At 44.0% G+C, this 25,264-nt stretch overlaps 1 protein-coding gene across 2 annotated transcripts in view; it reads right to left on the bottom strand.

Annotated features, from left to right (window-relative positions):
• Positions 1-430: 430 nt before the first annotated feature.
• Positions 431-25,264, bottom strand: part of LOC131418749 (ral-GDS-related protein-like) — a 393,378-nt gene continuing 368,544 nt past the window's right edge. The window contains exon 7 of one of the 2 annotated variants that reach the window (XM_058563388.1): positions 431-486. The gene's annotated coding sequence lies outside the window, so the exon portion shown is untranslated. The remainder of the gene's footprint in view (positions 487-25,264) is intronic. The other variant, XR_009222998.1, reaches the window with a different exon arrangement.

Genomic DNA, 25,264 nt, shown 5'->3' with positions numbered 1-25,264 from the left:
TCTGCAGGTGGACAGCAAAGGCTTGGGTGTTCAGAAAGTTGCCCAGGTCTTATGGTTGGTAAAGTGTGGAGCCTGGATTTGGGCCCAGATCATAGCAGTCTGGATCAGGTCTGGGGCAACGATGGCAGAGGGAAGGCCTGCCCCATCCCGCCCTGAAAGCCCAGCTGCTCACCGGATCCATCACGGTCAACAGCTCCATCACCAGCTTAAGAGGGAAGGCCGTGAGATTAAGCTTCTCACCCTCCTTAAGAGCCACAGGTGGAGATGGACTTCTCACTAGAAATGATGGTCCAGGTGACTCCAGCTCAGCAGCTCCCACTCCTGCTGGAGCCCATGTTGGCCCTTGCTCCAGCTCCAACACTGCTGATGGAGGGGACGCTGACTCCAGCGCTAGAGGAGGAGGTGTCAACGGAGCTGGAGCCAGCTCTACCTCCACCACTGCCCACTGCTCTGCTTCTGCCGCTGGCTGGAGCTCTGCAGCTGACGCTGGAGCGGGATAAAGAGAAAGGTTCACCCACATAGCTGACTTTCCATGTGTCCTTCTAAACACAGGAAAGATCCCCCTCCCTTCCAGGAATACCCAGCCTGCAGTCCCCCTTACCCTCTGGCTCTGCCTCAGTGGCCTCCAGAAGCTCACACTGGACAAGGGTAAGAGGGTCACGGCAGCTCCTCTCCTAACCAGGCAAGGTGACATTCATGTACATCCGCTTTAGCTTGAAAAAGGGACAGCCCCAGTCTGGTTCCGCCCTAGTTCTAGTCCAACCCCGTCATCTCAAGCTTCTGAGTGTGGAGACCCTCTGCTCCTGCTCTCATCTCAGAGCAACACTGGAAAGTGTGGGTGGCCTCATGTACCTGCCCCTTGTCTAGTGAGTAGGTGGAGTTGAAACCACTGGGCAACTACTCGACAACCTCTTTAGTGGAGTTCTGCAAAGACTGCCTGGGAGCTGGGCCAGAAGGAATCAGGGGCTGCATGCACACTGCCACTGGGGCCGACCCCCAAGAGAAAGTCTGCTGCTCAGTTCACGCACAGAGGGGCATCCCTGCAAAGAACTGTGGTCAGGGAGGGAAGGAGATGAATCCTCTAATGCTCGGTATCATGATTAGAGGAGCTCACCTTCTCATGCTGCCAGGCATGGCCTGGGGTATGAACATGACAGACTCACCAGGTTTCCGACACCTAACAACCAGCTCCTGCTCAGGAATGACCCGACCCTTATGTCCTGACTTCTCCCCTCCTCACAGACACATGCAGACACACACACACACACAAAGAGGGGCAAGGGGTGTGGGGCTGATCAGGTGGGATCACAGCTGTGTCCTGGCCTGCACTAGCCTTTCCTGGGCTGTCGCATGTTACCTTTCACTGCCTCCTGCCAGACACCCAGAGGCGTCAAGAATGAGGGCTGAGCCAACATTGCCAACTACCAAAAAGATTCTCTTTCTGGGATTTTTTGAGCCCAGATCCTCCAAAAGTTGGGAAACAACAACAAAACATCTTTGCCTGCTGACTGTCTCCAATCAAGTGAGCTGGATGGGGGGCTGTGGGTGCGTGGTTACCTGAGTTCTAAGATCTGTTGAGGTCTATGACCCCACGTCATCTCCTGAACTGTACACAATGAGCCTACACAGCCCTACCCACAGCTCCCTGGAAACCTAACTAGGGACCTAGCTTTAAGGAGACAGAGATGAATGCAGACCTCCTTTTCCTTACTAGTTCTTCATCCTGGGATAGTCCCTGTGCCTCTCAGGTCCTCCCCAGTCTCTAAACCTGCACCATGGGTATCAGCCTAGAATCTACTTCCTAGGGACATCACCCGGTGTATATGAGATAATATCTATTACCCCTGTGGGCTGGTGTCACATGTACCTAAGGCACAAACTTAGAGATGGAAGAATAACAAGGAGGGGTGGGATGTAGTACAGAACACCACTCAAAACAGGCCTGGGCTCCAAGAATGTGATATTGGGACAGTCATTTCCAACTTGGCCTCATTTTCAGGTCAGCACCATGAGGGGGTTGCAACTAATGGAAATTCAGATATTGCCATCGTGTGACATAAAACCATTCGATTGTTTCCTGTTTTATGGAGAATGAGACCCAAGTGTCTCATCTTGGTCTATGAGGTGGGCAGCCTCCACAGTGGTACTCAGTAAGCCCCACCCATATTATACACATCCCCGTGGAACCACAAAGTGGTTAGTAACTGGCTTCTGAACATAATAAGAGCCAAAGTGATGGGATGTCTTGTCTAAATTTTAACTAAAAATGTCTCTCACTTCCTCTTGCTCCCTCTCTCATGTGCCATCTCTCTCTCTCTCATTCTGTCAAATCCCTGGAAGTGAGGAATCAAATACCGGTGTATTGGGGCTGCCCAATGTGTGAGGCACATTGAGGAGAGAAGCAAGGGAGTGCCTGGGCCAACAGACAGAAAGGAACTCAGGCTCTCAATCCAAAATGAATCCTGAAGGCTGAGAGTGACCTTGTGGGCCAGTCCTCCCCCAGTCGAGCCTCAGTTGAGGCCACAGCCCCAATCTGTTCAACTCACTGAGACAGAGGCACCCAGCTAAAACATGCCTGATTGCTGATCCACAAAAATTGTGAGATTGTCAACATTTGATGTTTTGAAATGCAAGGTTAGGGGCAATGAAGTCAGAGAGGGAAAAGTAACGAACACAGCCTACCAGGCCCTGGCCCTACCTTCCACCCCAGCTCCTGTTCTCTCCTCCCAGCCTCCCTCCAGCTGCACTGGCCACCTTTCTAACCTCCTCTGGCCAAACTCACTTCTGCCTGTGAGCTCAGGTGCCATTTCCCTGACACACTGCTCCCAGACTTGTGCAGGGCAGGCTCCTTCTTTTCATTCTGGTACCAGAAATAGTCACCCTAGTGAGGTCTTTCAGACCCTCCTACCCAGTGATGCCCAGCCCTCCCTCACAGCCCCCTGATGTGTTTCTCTACAGCATTTGCTCTTTTCTTTCTCATGTCTTTGCTTTTGTCCATTTCCCATCTAGACTGTGAGCTCCCAGCAGGCAGGGACCACTTGGTCATTTTCATCCTTCACTTCAGCCCACCAGGGCACCTGGCACAGGATGAGCGCTCAGGGCACAGCTGCTGAATGAGTACATGGGTAGATCTTGCACCTCGCCCCCTGCTTTTGACCAACTTTCATTTTGGAGATGAACACTATTAATAGGAGGTACAAGTTGTTTCTGAGGCAGGGGGACAGCCAGAAAGACCTCTGGTTGACTCTTCGCTGCTCCAGGAGCTCAAGAAAAGTTCAGTGGACACCGAGTAAATTCCAGGTTTACAGCAGAATGACTTGATATATATATATTATGTAATGGTTACCAAAATAAGTTTAGTTAACATCAATCACCAAACAGAAATAAAAGATTGTTTCCTGATGATGAGAAGTTTTAGGATCTATCTCTTAGCAAGTTTCAAATATACCACACAGCAATGTTAACTTAGTGTTGTATATCAAGTATATCTCAATACAACTGAAAAAAAATAAAAACAAAAACTCACTGGCCACCACTGACACAAGAGGCTGCCCGCCCCCTCGTGGCCAGCACTAGCACTGTTGCCCAGGCAGGAACTCCAAACAGAAAGCAACCTTTCTTCAGGTGTCCTCAAGGCAGAGGCTCTCCAGGATCCCAGGGGTAAAGCAGCAGGACCTGTCAGCTTTGAGGGAGTGGGAGGAGTCTTGGGAGCCTACCGTGCCCCCCTCTTGCTGTTCCCCACCAGGTGTCCTCTTCACTCCTAACGCATCCTAACTGCTGCCATGACAATGGTTCCCCTTACCTCCAGAGGAGGACCGCAAGGGTCCAACAAGGATTAGTCTTCTCCCTGGACTCTAGACTTGGTGTCCAGTGCTCTGGCATCTTCTTCCTTATCCTCAGTTCTCATCCACCCAAGCCCCCTAGCCTCCTCAGTTCTAAAGGATCTCCAGGGGCTGGAAATCATTTTCTCAGGGTTTCAGAGCACAGTAGGTCATCAACAGAGAACCTAGTCCAACAGACATGTTGTGAGTGCATGGAACACTTGGAGTCACTCGCTGGATGCACTCCACTTTATACAGGAGGACCCTCACTGAAGTATTCTCTCCTGTTCCCAATGCCTACACAAGGGGAGGATGGGCTCATGACAGTTCTGAGTGCCCACAGAGGTGGACTGCAGGACCCCAGTCCTGTGATCCCCAGGCTGGGCCAGGGATGGATCTGGAATAGGTAGACACCTAGGAACCTTAGGGATTCCTCTTCCCATCTCTGGGCCCCTGCGCACGAATCGAGGAGAATGGATGCTACTGCCCCGTGGGAGAGCTGCCTCCAACCTCTCTCCCTCATGCCTCTTGTCACTTGCCCAGTGTTGGCTCTTTTTTGACTGCACCTCCGAGTTCTCCATATGAGAATTCAAGTGTGAGTGAGTGTGCCTGTGCACATGTGATGATGAGGAGAGGAAAATGACCCCATATGGAAAGGGGTGGGCAGCAATCCTCTAGGATCTTAACGCCTCTCATTACCAAAGGAAACCTGAGGGAAGGGGTGGAGCCTCGGCCAAGTAAGCTGGAGCTCTCTCTAGTCTTCAGGACTCTGACGACCTCCTGTGGTCTGGGACGGTATCTGCTTCTTTCTAGGCCAGTTTCCCAAATGTACAGTGAGGGGTAAGATGTGCAACAGCACAAGCATGTGCTCAGCCAGGACAAGTCATCAGGCCCCATAGATACATTAAGTATGTTTTAAGTGTATTGAAGACATTAATATTGCTGTGCAATCATCACCACGATCCATCTTCACAACACTTCTCATCTTGCAAAACTGAAACTCTATACCCATTCATGAATTACTCCCCATTCCCCCTCCTCCCAGCCACTGGCAAACACCATTCTACTTTCTGTCTCTCTGAATCTGGTGATTTCAGGAACCTCATAGAAGGGAAATCACACAGGGTTGTATTTTTGTGACTAGCTTATTTCATTTAGAGTAATATCTTGAAGGTTCATCCATGGTGTGCCGTATCTTAGACTTTCCTTCATTTTTCAAGGATGAATAATATGCCATTGTATGTATATAGCACATTTTGCTCATCCATACATCCCTGGACAGATACCATAGCAAGGCCCACAACCAAGCCCAAAATAAAATGGGGCTCCAGCCAGATTTTTCTCAACAGTACCTTGCAGACTACTTTCTTAAGCCATATCCCATATGATATTTACTAAGGATCTAATCTTGGGCCGTGAGTTGCTTTTCAGAAACTCCATTTCTCTTCCTTAAGCAAGTTTCAACTACTTTGAGCCAATGAGACAACAAGATGGCTTGCAAGACTCAAACTGCAACTGCATAAGTGACTGGAGGATGAACTGGGGGACCAAGAACTCCCCAGCCAATCATGTTAAGGACACTGCCTTTTGAACGTGGGATGTGTGACAGAACATGAAAATCTGTGCTTGCACAAAATACCTAGGACTGCTCCCAAACTTACTGCACCCACTCCTTTGCCCTTGAAAAGCCCTTTTCAACAGCCCATTGGGGAGAAAGATTTAACCTTTGTCTCCTTGCTGGCCAACCTCATAATAAAGCTTTTTTCCCTTCTACAAGAGTGGGTATCCCGTTTGGCTAAGGGGTGCATTGGGCTGTGAGCCCTTCCTCGATTACAATACTTGGGTGGCTTCCATGTTTTAGCTATTATGAATAATGATGCCATGAACATGGGTGTTGCAATGTGTCTTTGAGAACATGCTTTCAACTCCTTGGTGGGGTATACACCCAGAAGAGGAATTGCTGGGTCCTATATAATTATATTTTTATTTTTTTTTAGGAATTGTTATACTGGTTTCTACAGCAACTATATATTCCCACCACAGTACACAAGGGTTCCAACTTCTCCACATCTTGGCCAACAGTGATTCTATTCTTTTTCTTCTTCTTTTTTTTTTTTTTTTTTGATAGATGCCATCCTAATGAATGTGAGGTGGTCTCTCACTGTGTTTCTGATTTGCATTTCCCTAATGATTACTGATGATGAGCATCTTTTCATATGCTTATTGGTTATTTGCAGATCTTCTTTGAGCAAATGTCTACTCATATACTTTGTTCAATTTTGATTTGAGTTGTTTGTTTTTTGTTGTCGAATTTAGGAGTTCTCTATCTATTCTGGATATTAAGCCTTTGTCAGATACATGGTTTGCAAATATGGTCGCCCATCCTGTGGGCTGTGCTTTTACTCTGTTGATAATGACTTTTGAGGCACAAAACTTTTTAATATCCATGAAGTCCAGCATATGTATTTTCCTATTTTATTGGCTGCTCTTGGGTGTCAGAACCATGAAATCATTACCAAATCCTATCTTGTCAAGTTTTGCCTTATGTTTTCTTCTAAGGGTATTATAGCATTAGCTCTTACACTTAGGTATTTGATTCACTGGGAATCAAGTTTTGCGTACAGTGTTAGGTAAATGTCCAAGTTGATTCTTTTGCATGTAGATATCCACTTTTTCCAGCACAACTTGTTGAAAAGACTTTTCCCCATTGAATAATCTTGGCACCCTTGTCAAACATCATTTGATCACATGGGTGAGGGTTAATTTCTGGGCTCTCAATTCTGTTTCCATTGGTCAATATGTCTGTCTTTATGCCATGACAATGCTGTTTTGATACTGTAGATTTATAGTAAGTTTTCAATCAGGAAGAATCAGTCCTCCAACTTAGTATCTCCTTTCAAGATTATTTTTGGTATCTGGGCTTATTTGAGACTCCATAAGAATCTTAGGTTAGGTTTTTTTCTATTTCAGCACAAAACGCCCTTGGAATTTTGATAAGTACTACACTGCATTTGTTGATCTCTTTGGATAATGTTGACACCGGCACAATAAGGAGTCTTCCTATCCACGGTGATGGGCTGTCTTTCATTTCTACTAGTGCCAGGTGGCTGTTCAGGTTGAGGGGGCGGCACTCCTCGAGGTAGTCTTGCAGAAACCCACAGTTCCTCCTCACTGTGCCTTCACCATTTCCTTAGAACGCATCTACAGTCAACAGAGGGCAAAATGCATGTAAAATGCACGTGGGAAGTTTTCAAAGACTGGGTGTGCATGGAGCACACATTTCTTCCACTCCTCTCCATTAGCAAGAACCACAGACTGAAGCAGCAGACCCTAACACATGGAGACTGCAGACTCAACCAGCAGACCCCAACAAATGGGGACTGTGGACTAATTAAGGGCCAGGGACTCGGGTTCCTGGCAGAACCATCTGGCAGCTCAAGCTGAACCGCTAAGCCTTTGCCTGGCACTGCTGACTAACCAAATGCTAAGACTGATGCTCTCTTAGAGCATCCTGTCAGTCTAGACTGACCCACTCACCCTGGACTGGAAAGCCAGTTAGATCAGGAGCTCACGGCAAACAGAGTGGATCTCATATCCAAGAGGAACTTACCCACAGCCCTCAGAAACAGTGAAAAAGATGGAGAACTCAAAGGTTTTGAGGGTACCAATGACTGTGTTTCTCATCCTCGAAGCCATCAGGTGTCTCCTTTGGATCCCACTGCTGCCACCAAACTGGTACAAAACAAAATAAAATTGAGCAAATTTTAAACATCTTATTGGCTTTATTCAACAGTTCATGAATCAGGCAGCATCCAGTCTAGCAGAGAGAAAGGCACTCCAAGGAGTTCTACAAAATGAAGGATTTTATAGGCAGAAGGGAGCAAGAACAAGGAAGTTACACTAGATAAAAAAGCGGGTTGGTTACTGCAAGGTTACCTTCCTTAGAGGATGGCAGGGCTCTATCAGGAAGATGAGCTACCTGCTGCGCATCAGGTGATTCCTGATTGACTGCTTTAAGATTCTATTCCTGGGAGGGCCAAAAGTCTAATTAAGTCTCGACTTGTTTATGTGAGGCATAGCCTAAGCGGCTCCATTTGGGCCTGGTGTCTTGTTTTAAACACATGACTTCTGCTGGTCCCTGCTTTCCCCAGTTACACCCCGGCTGTCCCTTCACTGACCATTGTTGGTCACACACCCACTGCACCTGCTTCCAGTCCTTTCCCTTCAACACCGTAATCTCACATACAGCTCCTCCCGACACTATCATGACGTCTCCCACCACATGTCCCCTATACTTTCCACACTGCCATCAAGATGCTTCACAACACCACCACCATTTATGTCCAATGGGCTGAGAGGCCTGCCCGTGCACTGGGAATCAGGAGTCACAGGGTCTGTCATTTGGCCTCCAATCATCTATTGTACCCCAGCTGAAGGGCTTACCCTGCGGAGACACTCAGTTGTACCCAACTCAATCGCACAACATCTTTGCCCCAGGCTTCCTTCAAAATGCTCCCCCCACTTTCTGCCCCAACTGCTCCTGGAGGGGTCATTTTGGGGTAGCCTTCGAGGCCACCTTGGTGATTTTGTGCCCAGGCCCAAACAGCTCTTGGCCAACAAACACTTTAACCATACCCCCTGAAATCATATAGCATAGGTAACTAGTGAATGGGTGCAAATTACTGGTTTTACTTCCAAGGGCCCTAATGAATATTTCACACCAGGAGCATCCACTTTTGGGTTTTACTGTAGGCTGATATCACAAGGCTCTCACCCAGTGAGGCTCTCTCTTCCCCAGCCCTCTGAGCAGATTTCTCCAGGCTATATTCTGCAATGCATCATTGTGTCTATCTCAGCCTGCTTCCCTCAGGTTGCGGGTCCCCCGAGGTTCCTGCCCTGACTGGCTACCACCAACCCATAGAGACACTGTCAGTCCTATAGGACTGGGTGTTGATTTCTACTAGGACTGACTGACTGGACTGGGCACAGGTGCGGTGGCCCTACCCACACAAAATCAGGTAACTGAGGCAACCAAGAAGTATCGAAAACCTTAACCCAACATCGACAACAACTCCATAAGACCCTATCCTAGCCCTTGTGGAACAGTCTCATGAGTCTCTTGCCTAAATGGTTTTAGAGAATGGCCTGTCCCTAGACTGTCTATACCAACCAACGAAGGAGGGGTTTTTGCCTTTCTTAGAACCACTTGCTGAATGTACATCAACTCACAAGTTCAAACCTACCTCCACCAGATGGCCCAAGAGGTTAAAATATTGCGCAATGTTACCTAAATCTTTTAAAAGATACCCAAGGCCCACGAGATCACTGACATATTTTCATGGCTGGTCTCTCCAAGTTGGGGACAATGGAAACAGACTGGATTTTAGACTGTTGCTTGTACAATTATAGGATCTGTTACTATAGCCATCATCGGATATTTACTCTCTTGGCTACAATGTGCCCTACCCCTAATAACTCTATTAATTACCCTTATTAACTATCCCAACCAACTTTAAATTAACTAAATTAAAATTAATCATTACCCTGATTAATTTAAAAAATTCAAAAATTTTATGGAGAATCTGCTTAACACAGAATACACTGTTGTAAGCATTTAAAGTATACAGTTCAGTGCCATTTAGTACAATGATTATGTCGTGTGGTTATCACCACTATCTAATTCCAGAACATTTTCAACACCCCCAAACAAACCCATACTCATTCACACTATTTTCTCCTAACCCAAGCCCATGAAAACAACTCATCTCTTTTCTCTCCCTATTGGTTTGCCTATTCTGGACAGTTCATTCAAATGGCATCATGCTATCTGTGGCCTTTGTGGGCGACTTCAGTGAGCACACATGTTTCAAGGTTCATCCATGGCCGAGCATGTAGCAGTAGCTTATTCCTTTTTATGGCTCTATAATGTCCTATATTATGAATAGAGCACATTTGGTTTATGCAGTCATAACTGGATAGAAATTTGGGTTTGTTCCACTTTTGGACCATTGTGAATAATGTTGCTTTGAATATCCATGGAAAAGTTTTTCTTTGAACATATGTTTCCAATGGTCTTTTGGACATACCTACCTTGTGACTCTCCTGGTCCATGGGAATTCTAGGTTTAAGATTTTTAAAAATGGCAAACTGTTTTCTGCAGTGGCTGCATCATTTTACTTTCCCACCAGTAATGTATGTGGGTTTCCCATTCTCCATATCTTTACTAACACTTGTTACTTTCCATTATGTTGAGTATAGCCTTCATTTTGAGTGTGAAATAGTATTACACTATGCTTTGAATTTACATTTTCCTAATAATTTATGATACTGAACATCTATCTAGTGCTTATTGGCCAGCTATGTTTCTCCTGGAGACATGTCCATTGCAGCTAGTTACCCATTTTCATTGGGTAACCAATGAAAATGGTTTCATTTCAAACTTCTTTGAATGAAGTTTCATTTCAAACTTCTTTGTTTTTTATAATTGAGTTCTAAGAGATCTTTATATAGTCTCAATATTAGAGCATTCTCAGTTATATAACTTGCAAATAGTAGGGGACTTCTGTACCCCACTTTTAACAATGGATAGAATATCCAGATAGAAAATTAGGAAACAGCAGACATGAAAACATTAATGGACTTATCAGACATACACAGAACATTTTACTGAACAGCAACAAAATGCAGTCTTTTCTCAAGGGCACACATTATTTTCCAGAACAGATCACGTGTTAGGTCACAAAACAAGTCTTAAGTAAATTAAGAAGACTGAAATCATACCAAGTATCTTTTCCAAAGACAATGGCATGAAACCAAAAGTCAATAACAGATGGAAAACTGGGATATTCATAATACATGGAAGTTCAACAACAAACTCTTAAACAGCCACTAGATCAAAGAAGAAATCAAAAGGGAAATTAGAAAATAGCTCAAGACATACAAAAAGAAAAAATAAAAACACCAAATCTTATAGGATGCAGCAAAAGTAGTACTAAGAGGAAACTTTGTAGTGATAAACTTGTACATTATAAGAGAAGAAGGATGTCAAAGAAACAACCTGATTTACAACACACAGCATTAGAAAAAGAAAAAATGAAACCCAAAGTTAGCAGAAGGATGGAAGTCACCAAGAGGAGAGTGGGAAAAAATGAAAGACAGTATGAAATATCAATAAAAGTAAGAGTTGATTTTTTGAAAAAATAAAATTGACAAACCCTTAGATACAATATCTAGGGGAAAAAAGAGAGATGACTCAAATAAAGTAAATCAGAAATGAAAGAGGAGGCATTACAACTGATGCTTCAGAAAGAAAAAGACCAGAAGAGACTATTCTGAACTACTGTACATTCACAAATTGGGTAACCTAGACAAAATAGATAAATTCCTGGAAACAACCTATGAAGGCTGAATCATGAAGAAACAGAAATCTTGAACAGACCAGTAACAAACAAGCAGACTGAATCAGTAATCAAAAACCTCCCAACGAAAGGAGAGTAAAGTGAATGCTCGACTTCACCACAGATCCCTGAGCCAGCCTGCCCCAGCCCCAGGCTGACTCCTGTGGACCTAGCTGGCTCCCTGCAGGCTTCTGCAAATCCGGGCCCCTGGCTCACCCTGGAGCATGCCAGCTCTGGCGGCCCCAAGCAGCATCCTTGACACCAGGTTCCCATCAGGCTCCTGGAAACCCAGGCCCCCATATCAGCCTAGGGGCTGCGATCTTCAGCAGCCCAAGGTGGCTCCTGTGACCACAAGTGGTGTCATTGGCACCAGGCTCCTGGTGGACTCTGATGAATTCAGACCCTGGCTTCCCCAAGTTTCTGCCTACTCCAGGCAGCCACAGGCAGCACCCACAGCCACAGGCTGCTTCCATAACAGGGCACCCATTGGGCTCTCACAAACCCAGGACCCCAGGTCACTCTAGCATTTACTGGCTCCAACAACCCCAGGTAGATTCCATGGCTCCATGCTCCCCGGGGGCTACTAGGAACACAGGCCCATGGCTCACCACACCACCTGCCAGTTCCAGCAGCCGTAGACAGCTCTCATGGAACCAGGCTTCCGACAGGCTTCTACAGAACCAAACCCCCAGCCCACCCAGGTGCTTGCTGACTCAGGCGGCCCCAGGCAGCTCCCATGGCACCAGGCACCGGCAGGTTCCCATGAACCCAGGCTTCCATCTTGACCCAGCGCCTGCTGGCTCCTGCAATCTCAGGTAGCTCCTGTGGCCCCAGGTTCCCAGGAATCTAGACTTCTGGCCTACACCAGCACAAACTGTCTTTCATGGCACAGGCTCCTGGCAGGCTCCCGTGAGCCAAGACTCTCAGATCATCCCAGCACTGGCCAACTCTCATGGCCCTGGATGACTACTGTGGTCACAGGATCTCAATGAGGACCTGCCAAAACAGGCTCCAGTGGGGCTACTCATGATCTCAGGGTCCCAGTTTTGCCCAGGGCCAGACACAATACTGTGGACGCAAGCTTTCCACTCACCCCAGTACCAGGTTGCTCAAGGGCTCCAGCAGCAAGCCTGCCCCTGGACACCACCAGATGGCCCACCCAGGACCCCTAGATGGGCTGAATGTGAAGGCTTTGGTTTACTAAAGCCAGTCTGTAATGAGTGGAAGAGGTGTCTACTTCCTCAAATTTGCAGACACCAACGGAAGGCCACAAGGATCATGAATAATCAAAGATCCATGACACCACCAAAGAAAAAGAATAAAACTCCAATGACCGACCAAGAAATGGAGATATAGGAACTATGTGACAAAGACTTCAGAACAATGCTCTTTGAGAAATTCATAAAACTCTAAGGAAACACAGACAGACTACTAAATGAAATAAGGAAATAGTGCATGAACAAGTGAGAAGTTCAACATAGAAACAGAAAGCATTAAGGAAAAACAAACAGAAATCCTAGAGTTGAAGAACACAATGACTGAACTGAAGAATTCAATAGAGACCTTCTAAATCAGATTCAACCATGTACAAGAAATAATTAGTGCACTAGAAGATGTGTCATTTGAAATCATCCAGTCAAAGGAGCAAAAAGAAAAAAAGGAACGGATAGGATTGGGGAAAGGTAGTGTGAATTATGGGATACCTTGAAAAGAAATAGATAAGCATTATTAAAGTACCAGAGGAGAAGACAGGGAGAAAGGAAAAGAAAGTTGACTTAAAAAAGTAGCAGCTGACACCTTCCCAAATCTGGGGAGAGATGTAGACATCCAAGGTCCTGATGCCGATTGGTCACCCTAAAATTTCAAACTAAAACTTTCTTCTCCAAGACACATTAGAACAAAACTATCTAAACTCAAAAAAAAGGATCAAACAACATGATCAAGTTCAACATGATGCAAATCAATGAATGTGATACACCGCATTGATAGAATGAAAGATAAAAATCCTAAAATAATCTTTCAATGCAGAAAAAGCAGTTTGACAAAATTCAATGCCACCTCATGATAAAAACTCTCAAGAAAGGGTTACAGAAGGAACATACCTGAACATAATAAAAGGTTTACATAACAAACCCACAGCTAACATCATATTGAACAGTGAAAGGTTGAAAGCTTTCTTGCTAAGACAAAGAACAAGACAAGGGTGCCCAGTCTCAACACCACTCTTCAACACACTGCTGTAAGTCTCACCCAGAGACATTTGGCCAGAGAAAGAAATATAAAGCATCTAAATTGGAAATGAAGGAACAAAGTGGTCTCTGTTTGCAGATATGATTTTATGTAGAGAAATACCTAAAGACTCCTCCCCAAACTGTTAGGACTAATAAACAAATTCACTCAAGCTGCAGGAGACAAAATCAACATATAGACATCGGTTGCCTTTCTCTACACTAACAATGAACTATCTAAAAATGATATAAAGAAAAAAATCCTAGTTACAATACCATCAAAAACAGTAAAATACTCATGAATAAATTTAACCAAGAAGGTGAAAGATCTAGAAACTGACAACTATAAGACACAGATGAAAGAACTTAAAGACACAAAGAAATGAAAAGATATCTTATGATCATGGATCAGAAGAATTAATATTTTGAAAATGTTCATGCTACTCAATGCCATCTCAAGATTCAATGCAATTCCTATTAAAATTCCCATGGCATTTTTCAGAGAAATAGGACAAATAATCCTAATATTCATGTGGATCCACAAAAGACCTCCAATAACCAAAGGAACCCCGAGAAAGAAAAAGCTGAAGGCATCACAATTTCTGATTTCAAACTTTATTACAAATCTATAGTAATAAAAACAGTATGATACAGGTATAAAATGAGACACCTATACCAATGGAACAGAATCAAGGATCCAGAAATAAAACCACACACATACAGTTTGCTAACAGTTGACAAGTCAGCTAAGAAGACTCCATGGGGAATGGATAGTTTCTACAACAAATGGTGCTGGGAAAACTGGATAACCACATGCAGAAAACTGAAATTGGACTCCTATTTTACACCACTCTATAAATGATCCCAAATTGAATTAAAGACTTAAATGTAAGACACCAAATATAAAACAACTAGAAGAAAATATAGAGAAAAAAGCCCCATGAAACTGGTCTTGACAAAGATTTTTTTGGATATAATATCAAAAGTGCAAGCAACAAATGCAAAACTTAACAAGTGTGATGACTTCAATCTAAAAAGCTTCTGCATAGCAAATGAAACAATTGGCAAACTAAAGGGGCTAATATCCACAGTATATAAGAAACTGTTACAACTCAACAGCAAAGAAACCAACAAAACAATATGAAAATGGTCAAAGGACCTGAATAGATACTTTTTCAAAGAAGACATAAAAATGGTCAACAGGTACCTGAGAAGATGCTCGTAATCACTCACCATCAGGGAAATGAAATCAAAACTACAATGAGATATCACCTCACACCTGCTAGAATGGTTATTCTCAAAGAGACAACAGACAACAAGTGTTGGCGAGGCTGTGTAGAAAAGAGAACCCTGTGCACCGATGGTATGAATGTAAATTGCTACAGTCACTATGGAAAAAATATGGAATTTTCTCAAAAAAATAAAAATAGAAATATATATAAATGAGCAATTCCACTTCTGGCTGTATACCCAAAGGAATTGAAGTCACTATTCTGAAGAGATATCTGCACCCCCATGTTCATTTCAACATTATTCACAGAGAACATGGACACAATCCAGGTGTCCATCAATGGATAAATAGATAAAGAAAATGTGAGATATATGTATACATGTAATATATAATGGAATATTATTCAGCCATGCAGGAGAATGAAATCCTGCATTTTGCGACAACATGGATGGACCTTGAGGCATTGCGCTAAATGATATAAGTCAGACGGAGAAAGACAAATACTATATATTCTCACTCATATGTGAAATCTAAAAAAGCCCAACTCAAAGGAATAGAGACAAAAATGGGTTTCCCAGGGTCGCGGGGTTGGGGGAAATGGGGAGATGTGAGTCAAATTGCACAAATTTCTAGCTGTAAAATGAACAAGTTTTGGGGATCTAATGTACAGCATGGTGACCATAATTAACAATACTATATTCTTATAGACTTGAAAGTTGTTAAGAGAGTAGATCTTGAAAGTGATCACTAGAAAAACCAAGTTAATTATGTGAGGGAATGGAGGTGTTAACTCACCGTATTGTGGTAATCCTTTCACAAATCATCATCTTGAACACCTAAAACTTACCTATGTTATATGTCACCAATATTTAAAGAAATCTAAAAAAAAAATCTCTCAACAAAGTAAAACCCAGGACCAGATGACTGCACTGGTGAATTCTACCAAACATATAAATAAGTATTAAAAACAAGACTTCTTACACTCTGTCAAATATTGAAAAAGAGGGAACACTTCCAAGCTCACTTTACGAGGCCAGCATTACCCTGATACCAACACTAGACAAGGACACTAAAAGAAAATAAAATTACAGACCATTATCCCTGATGAACATGGATGCAAAAATCCTCAACAAAATACTAGCAAACTGAATTCAACAGCATGTTAAAAGAATTATACTCTACCACCAAGTGAAATTTATTCCTGGTATACAAGGGGAGTTCGATATACAAAAATTGATCAATGTAATAAGCCACATCAAGAAAATGAAGGGGAAAAAATGACCAACTCAATTGATGCAGAAAACCATTTGACAAAATTCAATGCCCTTTCATGATAAAAAACTCAACAAACTAGGAATAGAAGGAGAGTGCCTCAACATAACAAAATCCATATATGAAAAACACACAGCAAACATAATACTCAATGATGGAAGACTGAAAGCTTTTCCTCTAAGACCAGGAACAAGGCAAGGATGCCCACTTTCACCACTTCTATTCAACACAGTATTGAAAGTTCAAGCCAGACCCATGAGGCAATAAAAATAAATAAATAAAAGGCATCTAAATTGGAAAGAAATAAGTAAAATGGTCTCTGTTTGAAGATGATATCATGTCGTATGTAGAAAATCCAAAAGACTCCACAAAAAAGCCGTTTGATCTAACAAATGAATTCAGAAAAGTAGCAGGATACAAAATCAACACACAAAAATCAGCAGCATTTCTAGACACGAACCATGAGTTCTCTGGAAAGGAAATTACAAAAACAATTCATTTATAATAGTATCAGAAAGAATAACAGGCTTAGGAATTAACTTAACCAAGGAGATGAAAGGCTTACACCATAAAAACTACAAAACATTTCAGAAAGAAATTAAAGAAGACATTCATAAATGGACACACATCCCATGTTCATGGATTGGAAGGCTTACTATTGTTAAAGAGTCAGTATTACCCAAAACAATCTATAGATTCAATGTATTCCCTAGTCAAATCCTAAGGATGTTTTTTGCAGAAATAGAAAAACCCGTCCTAAAATTCACATGGAATCTCAAGGGACTCAGAATAGCCAAAAGAATCTTGCAAAAGAAGAACAAAACTGGAGGACTCACACTTTCTGATTTCAAAACTTACTACAAAGCCACAGTAATCAATAGTATGGTATTGTCATAAAGACAGACATAGAGACCAATGGCATAGAATAGCGAGCCCAGAAACAAACCCTCACATATATGGTCAAGTAATTTTTGACAAGGGTGCCAAGACCATGGAATGGAGAAAGGTTTCTTTTCAACAAATGGTGCTGGGAAAACTGGATATCCCCATGCAAAAGCTTGAAGCTGGACCCCATCCAACGCTATATACAAAAATTAACTCAAAATGGATCAAGGACATAAATGTAAGACCTCAAACAAGAAAACTCTTAGAAGAAAACATAAGATCAAATATTCATGACACCAGACTTGGCAATGATTTCTTGGATATGACACCAAAGGCGCAGGTAACAAAAGAAAAACAATGGAAAAATTGGACTCCACGAAAATTTTATAAGTTGATACATCAAGAGGCACCCACAGAATGGGACAAAATATTCGCAAATCGTATTTCTGACAAGAGACTGGTATCCAGAATATACAGAGAAGTCCTAAATTAAGCAACTAAAAACAAGCCAATTCAAAAATGGGCAGGGACTTGAAGACTCCTTTGCGAAAGAGGACTTAGAAATGGCACATAAACACATGAAAAGATGCTCAACACCACTAATCATTAGGGAAATGCACATCAAAACCACAATGAGACACCACCTCACACCCAGTAAGATGAGTGTTATTGAAAAGACAGAAAACAGCAAGTGTTGGCCAAGATGCAGCGAAATGGGAACCCTTGTACACTGTTGATAGGAATGTAAAATGATGCAGCTGCTATGGAAAACAGTATTGATGTTCCTCCAAAAAATTGAACATAGAATTATCATGTGATCCAGCAATTCCTCTTCTGCATATACACCCAAAAGATCTGAAAACAGAGCCTTGAAGAGATATTTGTACATCCATGTTCATAGCGGTATTATTTACAACAGCTAAAACGTGGAAGCAACCCAAGTGTCCATTGACACATGAGTGGATACACAAAATGTAGTATATCCATACAATGGAATATTATTCAGCCTTAAAAATTAAGCATATTCTCCAATACGCTATACATGGATTAACCTTGGAGACATTATGCTAACTGAAATAAGCCAGTCACAAATAGACGAATACTGTATGAACTGAGAGTAGTCAAATCATAGAGACAGTAAGTAGAATGGTGGCTGCCAAGGGCTGGGGGGAGGGGAGAAGGGAGGGTTATTGTTTGATAGGTATAGAGTTTCAGATTTATAAGAGTTATGGGGATGAATGGTGGTGATGACTGTACAACTGTGGAAATGTATTGAACGCCATTGAAGTGTACACTTAAAAATGGTTAAGATGAAACATTTTTTGCTATGTATATTATGACTCAATATACAAAAAGAAAAAAAAAAGAAATGAGCTATCAAGTCACAAAAAGACATAGTGGACACTTAAACACATATTGCTAAGTGAAGGAAGCCAACTGGAAAAGGCTATATACACTGTTCCATAGTTTTCATATATTCCAATTACACGACATTCCAGAAAAGGCAAAACTATAGAAACAGTATAAAGATCAGTGTTGCCAGGAGTTGGGGGGCAAGGGACGAAGAGGTAAAGCACAGGGATTTTAGGGCAATCCAACTCTTCCGTAGGATACTGTCGTGGTGGATACATGAGATTATGCATTTGTCAAAATCCAAGTACATGACAGCAAGACAATGAACCTTAATGTAAACTACGGACTTGCTTACGAACACTATAGCAGCATCAGCTCCTCACTTGTAAGGAATGAAGCGCACTAACACGGGTGGTCACGCAAGATGTTAACCATAGGGGAAACTGTGGGGGAAGAGGGAGAAATGCTCTGCTCTCTCTGCTGAATTTCTCTGTTCATCTAAAACTTTCCTAAAAAAATCTATTAATTAAAAAATAATCAATGGAAAGTAGGGAGTGGGTAGAAATATGGACGAAACAGGAATATCAGAATATTAATAAATGTTGAAGCTGGGTAATAGAGACATGGGGGGCTATCGCACTTCTCTGTTTAATTTGTGTATGTTCAAGGTTTTCCACAATAAAACATTTTTAAAGCTCCAGATTAAATCTAGATTATATGTACAAGGAATCAAAGAATGCAAAGAAAACAGATATTTTTGAAGCAAGTACTCAAGGGGCACACTGAGGGAACGTGCAATCACACTGGATAAAGAGTGAACGTCCTGGTTCCACCAGGAAGGTTCAGAGCTCAGTGAGCAAGGCAGGCAACAAAACAGTCAGGGAAGTGACAGATAATGATCACAGAAAAATGTTTGCCCTCACTGATCACAGAAATGCCAACGATGGGCCCTGACAGAACTGCCCCAGGATTTACAATGTCATGACACCCAGAATTAGAGCGGGCTCTGGGACAGAGCACCACGTCCTGTGAGAATGCCAATCAGCACCGGCTTTCTGGAGGGCAAATCTCCCAAACCCTGGAACCTGCAGGCCACTGGCCCGGCTGCTCTGTTGTATGGAACCTGTCCAAAAACAAAGAGATTGGGTAAAGATGATGGACTGAATAAACACATGTAGAGCCCCTTTGACATAGAATCCCTTAAACATGACCCAAAGTTTCCTTCATTGATGAACAAATTCATAATAGCCTTGGGAACCATCAAGAGAGCCGACATTTTGATGAAAACATCAAAGAGAGTCAAGAGCTGGTGATCGGAGATCCCAGTGGGGAACTCCGTGTGAGCCATGAAGACCAAGCCAGGGTGTCCTCTCTCCCTCTCCCTCCTCCCCCTGTCGTTCACCTAACACCTTCTGCATCGTCCCTCCACTCCCAGCCACTGCCAACCTCACGCTCCAGGAATACAGGAGCAGAGGCACAGGGCGCCCTTTCCACGAGCACAGCTCGTCCTCTTTCTCTCTGCACGGCGCCAGGCAGCAGAGCTGTCGTGACATGAGTACAGCCATGTTTGGCTGCTCCATTGACCTACAGCCACCAGCACAAAAAGAAATATAAAAGCTGCTTTCTGCGTGGTGGGAACCGGCCCTTCTCCCATGGAGATAGTTGCAATGTGTAAAAAATTCAAGGCCCTTCGGGCACTGCAGCCTGGGGCAGACTAGCCATCTGAGCTGGGCTGGGAGGATAAGCAGGGTAAACAATGCACGTACACAACTACTGGGCTGAGACGATAGCCAGAGTGTGGGGCTCAGTGCATGTACGCCACTGATAACCATTTGTGCATGGGAACACTGAATGCTTTCTCTGTAAACTCTGTAACTGCTTATATAAATTGCTGGAGACTGAGACCGGGTGAGAGTTCCACCTGTGGAAGGGACGCCTTGCCCAGGACGTGTGATTTCCGCCCAGCCGAAACAATTGACAGGACTCTCCCGGCAGTGGGACGTGGATGTTGTGAGTAATTGATTTATTGTGAAGTAATTGATCTGATGTGTTCTCTTTTCAGTTAACCTGGTGTTTCTCTTTCTGGTTGATTTGTGTCATTTCCCTTCAGTCGATCTGGTGTTTCCCTATCCGATAGAACTGATGTTTTTCCCTCTTATTATATGACCTATTCAAATGTGCCGCTATCTCAGCTGATGTGGATGTTTTCCCATTCCAGTCGAGCTGGTGTTTTTTCCCTCTTATTATTTGACCTATTCAGATCTGTTTGCGGACTATCACCTTTACCATCCTCTCTATAATAAAATATACCTTCAACCCATTTGTTTGGAGTGGAAAGTTTCTTTTACATCTACAAGTGAATCCCCAAACCTCTCATAACAGGAGCCCAGCCCGGCACCTCCTCAGGGCCCAGCACACTCTTCCTCTCCATCTGGTCCTACCTGCAGCACAGACACCTGCTAGCTCATCTCCACCTTACAAACAAAACTCTCCCTTGGACCCAGGCTCTCTTTTGGCTACTGTCCACTTTCCCAACTCCCCTTCATGGCTAAACCTCTTAAATAAAGTGCCTTATACATACTGCCCTCCCATGGACCCCCTACACTCACTCTAGACCCAGCTTCATTCCCACCCTCTCAAGGAGACTGAGGTCACCAGTGATGCCACATGGCCGAGTCCAGCCATCTTTTCTCCATTCTGATCAGAGCTGTATCCCACCCAGCTGAGCACCCCTCCTTTCTGCAATACCCTTTCCCCTCATGGGTCCTGCAACTTCATGCTCCACGATTTCAGTCCCCTTTCCTGGACCTTCTTCAGCTGCACCTCTGCAAACACTGCCTGCTCCTAGGCTGGGCCCTGGTCCCTTCTACAGCTACAGTGTCTCCAGGAAACCTCATTCAATTCCACGGTTTTAAACATCTCTGACCTCATCCCGACTCTGCTGACACACCAATGCAACTTTAAGAGTTTAGGTGCTAGGTCCCCAGCATCAGCACCTAAGGAGTATCTCAGACTCGATTCATCTCAAAATTTCACTGTCATATGAGTTCCAAAATAACATCAAATCTTTCCAAAAGGAGGAAAAATTTGGATACAATAAACTGTTGTGTACAAAATAACCAATAAAACTTATACTTACATCCAATCATGGTTGCTTGATGGGGAAAATAAGAACACAGAACTAAGATCCGATATTCTCAAGCTGGGGACCAGAAGGTGATGAGTTGGGAGTGTAGAACACAGGAACTGATCAACTCTAAGCATTTACAGAAAGAGAGGCAGAAATGGTTGTTCCTAAAAACTGAAAGACACCCACTAAAAGAAGAGAAAAATCATGAGAAAACCTAACAAATTAAAAATTAAATTAAATGGTAGACTCACATTCCAATTTATCAATAATCACAATTGTAAATGGATCAAATTGCTCTAGAAAAACATGAAGGCTCTCGAGTTGAGTTAAAATATTGTTATAAAATAAAGGGATATAATATGGTTGAAAATAAGGAGATAAAGAAATAAGACTTTAAATGGGACAAAAAGGGGTTCTCTGTGTTGATAACTGTCAGGAACACTTATGCACCTAACAATATGGTCTTGAAGCATAAAGCAAAACTGGACAAACAAGAAGACACAGGCACCCCAAGGGAGGTGCCTTCCCTTTCCACAGGGAAACCTACCTTACCTTTCTTAAAAAGACACAGGTCAAGTGATACAGTAAGTTAGGAAACAGATCTGCTGACGAACACAAAAAAGCTAGATCTAGCCTCAGCCCCAGGGACAACAATGTAAGCAGCTAGTGGAGAGCGAACATTCTCCTCAAACCACAATGAAACAGTCACCACAATGGACTGTGTGCTAAGCCACAATGAAATCTCTAAAGAGTCCAAAAAGCAGAAATCTATAAGTGACCATATTACTGGAACTTAAAGCAATAAAAGTAACAAGTAATCACAAAATATTGGCACCCCTCCCCCAACCTATCCACTTGAAAATCTGTCCACACCCTTCTAAATCTCTCAGGTTAAAGAGGGAATCCAGACAGACAGGAGAAACTCTTTAGAAATGAACAGCAATGAGAGCAGCATGAGACAAATCCATGGCGTGGGGACAAGGGGACAGAGGAAGTGCACAGCCTCCACTGCAGGTATCAGGGAATATCACCTGTACATGAAGAAGCTGAGCCCTTCCCTCCAAGAGCAAGAACACCACCACAATAAAACCAAAGACAGCAGAATGAAGTGAGAATTCACCAGGCAGGAACAACAACATAGACCTGAGCAATGGAGTCGAGGGCTGGCTGTCTGGAAAGACCTGTAACAGTGAGAAACCTTGGGCAGTCTGACCAAGAAGAACAGACAAAGGCACCAAGAGGAACAGACAAAGGCACCAAATTGTACCATCAGGTACGAGAAACTACAGAAACAGCTTTAACGTGATAGGAGAACATAGTGGATAACTCTGACCAGGACATCAGTGGTCCTCAACTGGAGCTGTCCTTCCCCTAGGATGCATCTGGAAACACGAGGGATGGGTTTTGTTTCTTGTTTTGGGTTGTCCTACTGGTTGTTGCCCTGGGGGTCCCGGAGATCCTGAATAGCCTGTCACATAGACCCGTTTCTCTCCTGAAGAGTTACTGGCATCTGGGAAGACAAGCACTGATCCAGATTAAATGAACAATGTGGTAGGAAAATGGTTTCCATGGATGTATAACAAGCAAAAGGTGGTACCCTCAATACATAAGGAATATCGAGAAACCAATGTTTACAACTACTAAACTGTAAGAGAGCAGGATTATCAGAAACATAGCCAAGAAACACACCAAAAATATATCCAACCAATTTGTACAGGTGGAGAAATATGTATGTAAAGCACAGGGAACAGTAGAGGAGATTACACACCAAATTTTACTACCAACAAGGAATAAAAGTTGGGAGGTAGGTGAGAAATAGGAGTTTTTACCACTTCTTACCTTATATATTTCTCTGGTGTTTTAATTTTTACAAAAGAGAATGTATTCTACTCAAAAAGTTGTTTCAAATTTTAAAGAAATTATTAAAATTTTCAAAATGACTTCAGTTCAAGGATATTCATTAAAACACAAATGAAAAGAACCTCCCCATGACTTTAAGAGTCTCCTATAACTTTTCCAATAGTTTACTATGTCGATTTTATTTCACATTTAGATCCTAACTCATTGGAATTTACATTTGTGTGAGGGATGCAATAGAAGCTGATTTTCTCCTGTTCAAGTGGTAAACCAACGATCCAGGTACAATTCATTGGGTAGGCGTGGCTTTCTCAGCTGACCTGCAATGCCTCCTTTCCCACCTGCTAAACCCTGACAAATAATGCTGCCTCTCGAGCGCCCTAGAGCGAGCGGGGTGAGCTCTGCAGCCTGGGCTCCCTGTCTGCGAGGGGCGGCTACCAGCAGAGCCTTCTCCCAAGACAGCAGCAGGCATGCTGCACACAGAAGTGCTCAGGGGCCGTCTGCTGCGGAGCAGGAAACCCCTCATGAGGAGCAGGCAGTGGGGGAGCCCCGAGCACCGGGACTGACCTCGGTGGGGGGCAGCATGCTCCTCAGTTAGGGAGCCCCCTTCATTCAGCTCGTCCATATCCTCCTGCAGCGTGTGCACCTGGCTGTCGGCAGCTGCCCCTCTTCAGCTCGCTATCCTTCTCCACCTGCTCCCGCAGGCGGCACCCGTGCTCCGGTTCCCCCGGGAGCAGAAGCAGTAGGAGACAGCGAGTCGAGGAGTTCTTGGGCCCCCAGTGCTGACAGGATGACCCTGCTGAGGGACGTGGGGCCGGTGTCGCTGTGTTCGCCCTGCACATCTTCTGCGGCTGGCTCGGGGGTGACATCTGTTGGAGGGTGGAGGGGCTCTGGGAGGGTTTCTGAGGCATCATTGTGAATGATGAATGTGGGGGCTCTGGGCCAAGCTCTCATCAGGCCCAGGGCTGGTCCCGCTGTAGCTGGGCTCCACATCTCTCTTCAGCCTCTTTGGGTCAACAGCCTCTCAAGGGACAGATGGCCTCTCTTGAGTGTGTGCTGAGCAGAAACTGTAAGAAGGAAGCCAGCCAATAAATGTGCATGCCTCAGATCCTGAGGGATAAAGTCACCCATGGAAATGCCACTCTTACTCAGCAGGCCCTGGCTGGGCAGAGGGGGTCTCATCGCCAGCATCTACAGCAGACGTGTTTGCATCTCCCAGGCTGCCACACACTGTGGAGGCCACACTGTCTCCTGGAGTTCCTTCCAGAGACTCTGTGCTCGCGCCTGACTGGTGGCTTCCTGGGTGGCACTGGGTGCGGGTTCGCTCTGCAGAGAGGCTCGCTTCAACTTGCGGGACCCTGGCTGGGCCCTCAGGTTTTCCCTCAAGGATGAGGATGAACCTGAAGCTCCTTTCCCATCTGCTTCACTCGCATGTTCCTCAGGACCCCGGCAGCTATCTTGGTGTCATTTCTCCTGCGTGGCCACGGCCTTCAGCTCCTCCTTCTCAGTCAGGTGGAAGTTGGAGGGCAAGGCCATGGGCTTGAGCATGTAGTACTGATCCTCCAGCCTGTCCAAGAGTTTTTTTTGGTAAAATGTTCACTACAGATGAAAGAATGCTTAGTAGGGGCCAATCATCCCTGTGAACAGCTTTTAGCCACTGGACCAGAAGTTTTGAGCCCTTTATGTAGAGCCTGCAAGGATACATGAAAAAGTAATTAAAAAGAAAGAATTAAATGTCTCCCTCTAAAATAATCAACTATAAAAGCAAAACAAGTGTTTTTGGGAACACCCATACTTAGGATCTTTGCCCATTTAAACCTTTAGTAAAGATGTAAGGAACACCTCTGCTTGCAAGTTATTACTGGAATAGAAAGATGAAAGACCCACTGTCTACCTTAAGGAGCTGACCATCTGTAGGGCAGAGAAGGAAGGAAGGTGAAGACCTCCTCCCAGGCTGTGGTAAGTGCCCTGTAGGGCCACAGATGCTCAGGCAGAGAGCACAGGATGACACCAAGGCAACAGGAAAGGCTTCAGGAAGCCTCAGAAATAGTTCCTAGAAGCTCATGGTTGTCGAACCCTCCTGCTGTCCC

The sequence above is a fragment of the Diceros bicornis genome, chromosome 19, assembly GCF_020826845.1.
Source record: "Diceros bicornis minor isolate mBicDic1 chromosome 19, mDicBic1.mat.cur, whole genome shotgun sequence".
Classification (NCBI taxonomy): Eukaryota; Metazoa; Chordata; class Mammalia; order Perissodactyla; family Rhinocerotidae; genus Diceros; species Diceros bicornis.
The sequence above is the reverse complement of the archived record's forward strand: the minus strand, read 5'-3'. Positions and strand labels throughout refer to the sequence as shown.